This window comes from Xyrauchen texanus, chromosome 4 (genome assembly GCF_025860055.1).
Source record: "Xyrauchen texanus isolate HMW12.3.18 chromosome 4, RBS_HiC_50CHRs, whole genome shotgun sequence".
In the NCBI taxonomy this organism is placed as follows: Eukaryota; Metazoa; Chordata; class Actinopteri; order Cypriniformes; family Catostomidae; genus Xyrauchen; species Xyrauchen texanus.
Window position 1 is genome coordinate 6425130 of NC_068279.1, and position 7991 is coordinate 6433120.

Genomic DNA, 7991 nt, shown 5'->3' on the forward strand with positions numbered 1-7991 from the left:
ATTCACCATTGTAAATCATGGCTGCAAAAGCATTTCAATGAAATTTGTCCAAGAAAGCATACATTACAATGCCTTCAGGGAGAGTCAGACATGACCCTGCATGGGTCTCCTTTTACTCCGGTCCATATTGATTTCTGTATTGGCATAGCCCACTCAGATAAACACAAAAAGAAAATGCCACCTCTTAGTAAACTTCCCCTCCATTCAAACATCTGCACAAAAAGTCAAAGGCATGGGGAGGCATCCAAAAGATCACTCAGTAGCATCCACTGGGCCCATACTGACAGGTCTGTTGTTCATAGAGCATGTGTCATTCATGTATATTGCACAGAATCTAATGGCACTCCAGAAAGAATTTCTGTACTGATTTTATCCCATCCTCGTACTGATTTTTATGTCCAACTCTTAAGGGAAAAATCTAGTGTCAGTGGCCCTTGCAGTGGCAGAAAATGAGCACTGGCTTTCGACAATTTTTTGGGCAAATTAGATAACCAGCATGGGCTGCCTGTTTGCATATTTTATTCATCACTTCAAGTTTACAGTCTGCTTTCTGAAAGTTAAAAACTGCTAAAGATTGAGTTAGTTATTTGGCATTTAGTGGATAAAATTTTTATCCAAAGCCACTTATGTTAAGGACAAGGACACATCCTCTGAGGCAACTTCAGTGTTAAGTGGGTCACTTAGGGGCTTTAAAGCAATAAAGTAGGATTGCGGATTCTATTTCTCCAGTTCTTGTAAAACCCCTACGAGTGTCAGGAATTAACTTTACAAATATGCTGCAATATAGTTCAAATGACGTAATCTCATGTTCTCCACTCAGTTGAGACATTCAGGATAAGCACACAAATGCACTATTGAGAGTAAAGAAACAGATAAATACAGATCTAAACCAAAAACAACCAAGCAAGTAACTGTAAAGATTTCTTCCTTCTCACTTGTGAGTGCTTTATCATTTAAAGGCTGGTGTCGTATGGATGACATTTATGCTGACTGTATGTGATTTTTGTAGCTTCAAAAGAGAAATTTTCATTCGTTTTTGGGAAAAAATGCATAACCAGGCTTAGAAAAGCATGTTAAGACCTATATCAGATGTTTAAGAAAAATGTAAATAAAAACATTTTGATGGCATTTTTTCCACAATATAAAAAATTATTTGGTGTTTTTATCACTTTCAGACAGTTGCGTTTTTGCCCAGAGCCCCTTAATGTCTGACCCTACTTAAGTATAAGGCCAAATCCACACAATTGCGTATTTGTTTGAAAAGTAAATTTTTGGTTTCCTAAGTCTTAGTTTTTCAAAGTAGGTGGTAACGGAGTGCCCCGGAGACGGGCGACCCAGGGACCAGGAGCTGGTGAACAGACCAGGGCCGGTAGGAGAATCTTAGTTCCTCTCTCATTTAATTTTGCTGCACGCTCAAGTAGCTGTGGTACCCAAGGAACAGTTTCCTCAGTCCCTGGGTCACATAACCGGTGTGTATGGCTGTCACCCCGACCACCATCTCTATCTCTCTTTGGCAGGTCCAGCACCCCAGCGGCAGTTTCCCTGCACCAAGCTGTGGCACAAACATATTCAAACCCAGACGGTTTTGACAGACCGTGGGGAGGAAACACCCCCTCGATCCACTGGTAAGTGTTTGAGTCAGGTAAGTGCTTCGATGTCTCTCGACTCAGCACCGCCACAGGGCTCAAACACCGTCAATGTGGCCTCCCTGGCTCCGCCCCACCACGAGGCCCCACCCGCTGGTATGTCAGACGAAATTGTTCCCCTGGTCCCCCTCGCCCGGAGTTTGGAAATGTGGCTCGTGCTAACCAACCATGCTGAAGGGCGAGAACGTCCATGGCTTGATTCTACCTCGACACAGACCCTTTCTGTGGTTTGCAATCGAGGGTTGGGCATAGCAGTACACATTAAGGGAAGTGGGCATCCGCATTTTGAACTACCTCGACAACTGGCTAATCTTAGCTCACTCCGGGACGTGTTGTGTGCACACAGGGACCTGGTGCTCCTGCACCACAGCCGGCTAGGGCTTTGTGTAAACTGGGAAAATTGCATGCTCCTCCCGGTTTAGAGCATCTCTTTTCTCGGTTTGGAGTTGGTCTCAGTCTCGATGACAGCGTGCCTCACGAACAAGTGTGCCCAGTCGGTGCTGACCTGTCTGAAGGCATTCAGACAGAAGACCACAGTCCCATTGAAACTACTTCAGAGGCTCCTGGCATATGGCATCCTTGGCGGTGGCCACAACACTCGGGTTGATGCATATGAGACCGCTTCAGCACTGGCTCCGGACTCAAGTCGCAAGATGGGCATGGTGCCGCGGGACATATCCCGTGGCCAGCACGCCAATCTGTCGCTGCCTTTTCAGCCCTTGGAACGACCTAGTATTTCCCTAGAACAGGTCTCCAGGTGCATCGTGGTTACAACCATCGCCTCCAAAACGGGCTGGGGCACTGTATGCAATGGGCACACGGCCGCCGGTCCGTGGACAGGCCCACGGCTATGTTGGCACATCAACTGCCTCGAGTTGTTGACAATTTCTCTCGCCCTGTGGAGGTTCCGGGCATTGATCCAGGGCAAGCACATGTCGGTTCAAACAGACAACACGGCAACGGTCACATATATCAACCACCAAGGTGGGTTCAACTCGCATGTCACAACTCGCCCGCCATCACCTCCTCTGGAGTCAGCAGTACCTCAAGTCGCTGCGAGCAACTCACATCCTGGGCGACCTCAACACCACGGTGGACGCGCTGTCATGACAAGTCACCCGCAAAGGAGAGTGGAGACTCCACCCTCAGGTGGTTCAGCTAATCTGGAGTCGATACGGTCAGGCACAGGTAGATCTGTTCGCCTCCCCGGACCTCCCGCTCCTCGCGTTTGTGTTAGAAAAACTTAAAAGGGCAGCATTCACCAAACCCAGTTTAATTGACAGCACCGCTGGCTGAAAGCTCTGTGTGAACGGATGGGGTTCCAAAAGCAGTGATCCACTCAACAAGATTTAGATTAAGCTGCCAATCCGCTCAGATGTGAAGCATATGGTCGAAGATAAAGTTTACAAAGGAAGAAATAACCTTGGTGTGTTTTAGAGAGAAACAAAGAGACTTTTTATTTGTCTGAGATCAATAGACAGTCAAAGAAAGAACGTCCATTCGAGAGGTTGAGACCTTGAAGGTTTCTTCTCAAACATTTTTGGAAAAATGTCTGCGCTTGATCGAGCACACAGTTTGTATCTCTGTTCTGCACTTCCTACATACTGGCCAGATGTTCAGGAGAGACGCTGGGAGATAAAACACATGAAAGTGCAGCCGTAGAAGATGCATGGAGTTGCCGAGCTGTGCTCAACTGGCCGTGAGCCTGCACAATCCATTGATATCCATGCATCCATTCAGAATGATTTCAAACTTCCACTTAATCTTGACATGGTCATCCACTTTCCCGAGAGAAACAGTGTACTGTTAGCTGCTATTACGCGCTTTTTGAAGCATTGCATTGCTGTTTTGGGATCTCCACAAAGGGAAAAAGAAAGCAAAAAAGAGAGAGAGCAAAGTCAGAGAGAGAAGGGACAAATTTAAGGTTGACTTGAGCATTTATGGGTGTTTCTCCAACTTCAGCCATTTTTAGGCTTTTTCAATGGCTGAACTTTTTTTGTTTATTTCTAGAAAGTAAATTCTATCAGGCAGACTTGAGTGAGATTTAGAATGACATTTATTTGATGAATATAAAACAGAAAAATAATGTCTCTCTTTGGCATAGGCCCCGTCTGGCAGTCCGAAGAATTTGTACTCGGAACCGTCATATCCTGCTGGAGGTGGAAGGCAAGGGCGAGGACTATCCCCGTGCAGGACGGGACTCAACTGGTGGTGGTGGGGTGGTGGAGGTTGTCGTGTTAGCACTCTGAAACAGCAATGTAATAGATTGTGAGCAGACTTATAAAGCAATGGCTTACATGTGATTGGCTAGGAATTACCCAGCTAATGGTGCGATGATGTACAGCTGCTAGTCTTCCCGCTAGAACTACGCTGCACTTACATGTCTCGTTAAAACATTTTTCACACTTTTTTAATTTGTCTACTAACAATGCCCAATGTGAGGAATGTCCATACGTACCTAAATCACAGGAGATTTAGGTAATTTAGGTAATTTCTTCTGAAAGTTATGAAAATTCCCACCAGAATGTAACTGTCAGCACATCTCAAATTCTGTATTGTGTTTAACAGAATTCTGTTACGAGTTAAAAGTTGTTCAGAAAGTCAAGTCCAAAGTCCAAATTCCAAGTTTTTAAATGACACCTATTTTTCAAATGAGCTAGCAGTTCCAGGTTTAACGATTAAAAATTAATAGGCCTACTTAATATTTAAATACTAAAGGTCTGGTTCATGGACAAGTCTAAAATAATCAATTCTGTCCATAAAAGGCAATTGAAAAGTACTGAAAAGGCCTGGTAAAAAGTTTCCCATTCATTTTTATTGAGACCTTCGTATAACAAAATAACAAAGTGGAAATCTGTTAGTTTTAACCCTTAAATATATACATAGGGTCTTTAGTGACCCAGGACCTCATTCCATATTCCTCCAAAACATTTTTTTCAATTTTGCCTTTTATATTTATACAGTGCCTTGTGAAAGTATTCGGCCCCCTTGAACTTTTTGACCTTTTGCCACATTTCAGGCTTCAAACGTAAAGATATAAAACTGTAATTTTTTGTGAAGAATCAACAACAAGTGGGACACAATCATGAAGTGGAACGAAATTTATTGGATATTTCAAACTTTTTTAACAAATAAAAAACGGAAAAATTGGGCGTGCAATATTATTCAGCCCCCTTAAGTTGTAGCGCCACCTTTTGCTGCGATTACAGCTGTAAGTCGCTTGGGGTATTTCTCTATCAGTTTTGCACATCGAGAGACTGAAATGTTTTGCCCATTCCTCCTTGCAAAACAGCTCAAGCTCAGTGAGGTTGGATGGAGAGCGTTTGTGAACAGCAGTTTTCAGTTCTTTCCACAGATTCTCGATTGGATTCAGGTCTGGACTTTGACTTGGCCATTCTAACACCTGGATATGTTTATTTGTGAACCATTCCACTGTAGATTTTGCTTTATGTTTTGGATCATTGTCTTGTTGGAAGACAAATCTCCGTCCCAGTCTCAGGTCTTTTGCAGACTCCATCAGGTTTTCTTCCAGAATGGTCCTGTATTTGGCTCCATCCATCTTCCCATAAATTTTAACCATCTTCCCTGTCCCTGCTGAAGAAAAGCAGGCCCAAACCATGATGCTGCCACCACCATGTTTGACAGTGGGGATGGTGTGTTCAGGGTGATGAGCTGTGTTGCTTTTACACCAAACATAACGTTTTGCATTGTTGCCAAAAAGTTCGATTTTGGTTTCATCTGACCAGAGCACCTTCTTCCACATGTTTGGTGTGTCTCCCAGGTGGTTTAGAGTTACGCCCGGGTCTTGGTAGATTTGCAGTGGTCTGATACTCCTTCCATTTCAATATTATCGCTTGCACAGTGCTCCTTGGGATGCTTAAAGCTTGGGAAATCTTTCTGTATCCAAATCCGGCTTTAAACTTCTCCACAACAGTATCTCGGACCTGCCTGGTGTGTTCCTTGTTCTTCATGATGCTCTCTGTGCTTTAAACGGACCTCTGAGACTATCACAGAGCAGGTGCATTTATACGGAGACATAATTACACACAGGTGGATTCTATTTATCATCATTAGTCATTTAGGTCAACATTGGATCATTCAGAGATCCTCACTGAACTTCTGGAGAGAGTTTGCTGCACTGAAAGTAAAGGGGCTGAATAATTTTGCACGCCCAATTTTTCAGATTTATTTGTTAAAAAAGTTTGAAATATCCAACAAATTTCGTTCCATTTCATGATTGTGTCCCACTTGTTGTTGATTCTGCACAAAAAATTACAGTTTTATATCTTTATGTTTGAAGCCTGAAATGTGGCAAAAGGTCGAAAAGTTCAAGGGGGCCGAATACTTTCGCAAGGCACTGTATGTGTGTGTGTGTGTGTGTGTGTGTGTGTATGTTTAATGCACTTCCATAAATTATGTATTTATGATTATTTCATGTCTATATAAGTTTGCTGTCACAGGATATCTATTTATATCTAGGATACACATTTTTTTATTACAAGAGAAATTAGTACTATATTCATACAAATAAATAATATATTATTCTTTGCAACAATGGTGACTGTTTCTCATATGCGTGTACACATACAAATTAAACATGCTATTTTTTACTCAAGGTGGCACTGATGTTTCAATTATTGACTTGATTTACATTTCATATTGCTATTTGATGGAGAATCAACATGGAAGTAAACTATATATGTTCCTCTATTTACACTCAATAAGTGCCTGAGAAAATACATATTTGTAGTTTATGTGTATCTTATATGTTATGTGTAGCTCAATATTGTATGTGTTTGACAGCAAGTTGCGTCATATGCAATTTCAGTGTGAAAGTAATGAATCCTGTTCAAGATTTGTCTTGAAAATAATTAGAAATTGTTACACTATCTGGGCATTTTATAGATCCGTTTGTGATAAATATACATGTCAAAAGAGTGTTTTAATTTAGATTAAATGCCCATGCATTTAATGGTTAATAAAAATCAACCCTTGGGTCAACAAAGTGCCCGAAGTTGAAGAAACACCTATGTACGCATTTAAAATTTGCTGTCTTCTGGGAAAACGGACAAAAAATATTAACGACTTATGTTAAACTACACAGACTTTTGTCCAATGAAATGCTCTCTAGAATGAGAATGCCCAGTGTCTTTTTTCCATATAATAAATGTCAAAGCTGACATCCTGCCTAACATCTCCTTTTGTGTTCCACAGAAGGAAGAAAGTCAAACTGGTTTGGAACAGCATGAAGAATATTTAATGATGAAATAAATATATATATTTTTTGTGATCTATCCCTTTAACAAAAGCATTACAAATCTCCATGTTCTATGCTATGTTCCTGCAAAATACTCAAAATGAGTATCATCTATCATGCTTTGTAGAGTTTTTATTAGGAACAACTGGCCATGAAGCCAAGTTTTATCCTCATCATAAATCTACGTGCAGTCCATCAAACCAATAAACCTGCCACTACGCCAGTGACCAATAACTGAGTGCAGAACTCACAGCTTTGCGGCTCTAATGGGATTCTGATACTGTAGATCAATCTCTCTTGTTCTCTTCCAACGGCTCATTAATGCTCATCTTCCCACATTAGTAATGGCGTAAGTGTCTGCTTCCTGCAATGCTCTCACCTGCAAGCCATTTCTAGCCCTGCCTCTGCATCTATCAGCCCACCATTGAGATGCTGCTACCCACCGAACTCCTTCATGCTGTACACCCTCGCTGCAAAATGTTGGAAAATATTTGAACCAGCTGTCCCAGGGAAGGGAACACCGAAATTACCATAATGCACGGCGGCTGGCTCACAAGGCTTAGATGGTACTGTAGGAATAGTTCACACATAAACGTATGTCATCATTTACTCAACCTCATGTAGTTTCAAAACATATATGAGTTTTATTCCTCCGGGACACAAAGGGATATATAGTGAAGAATGTACATGATGAGTGTATGAGAATGATTAAAAGATGATATAATTTTCATTTTTGAGTGTCCATTAGATAGGATATATTCCATGAATAGGATAGATACAAAAAGGATAACAGTTGAAGAGGTGGAAGGAAACAGAGAAAGAGTATGACAGAACAAGAGATGGTGTAGCATAGAGCAATCTGTGTGTTTGTAAATATAACCTGCATATCTGCACTCCTGGGCATCCTCAGCAGAAAGCTGCACTTGTTCCGGAATATTAATCAAGCAAGGGAAAAAAGTGTTTCTTCACATCAAAGTGAGAGAGAAAATGAGACGGACTCATATGCGCTCTCTCTCTCTCTCTCTCTCTCTCTCTCTCTCTCTCTCTCTCTCTCTCTCTCTTTCTCTCTCTCCATCTCACTGCATCTC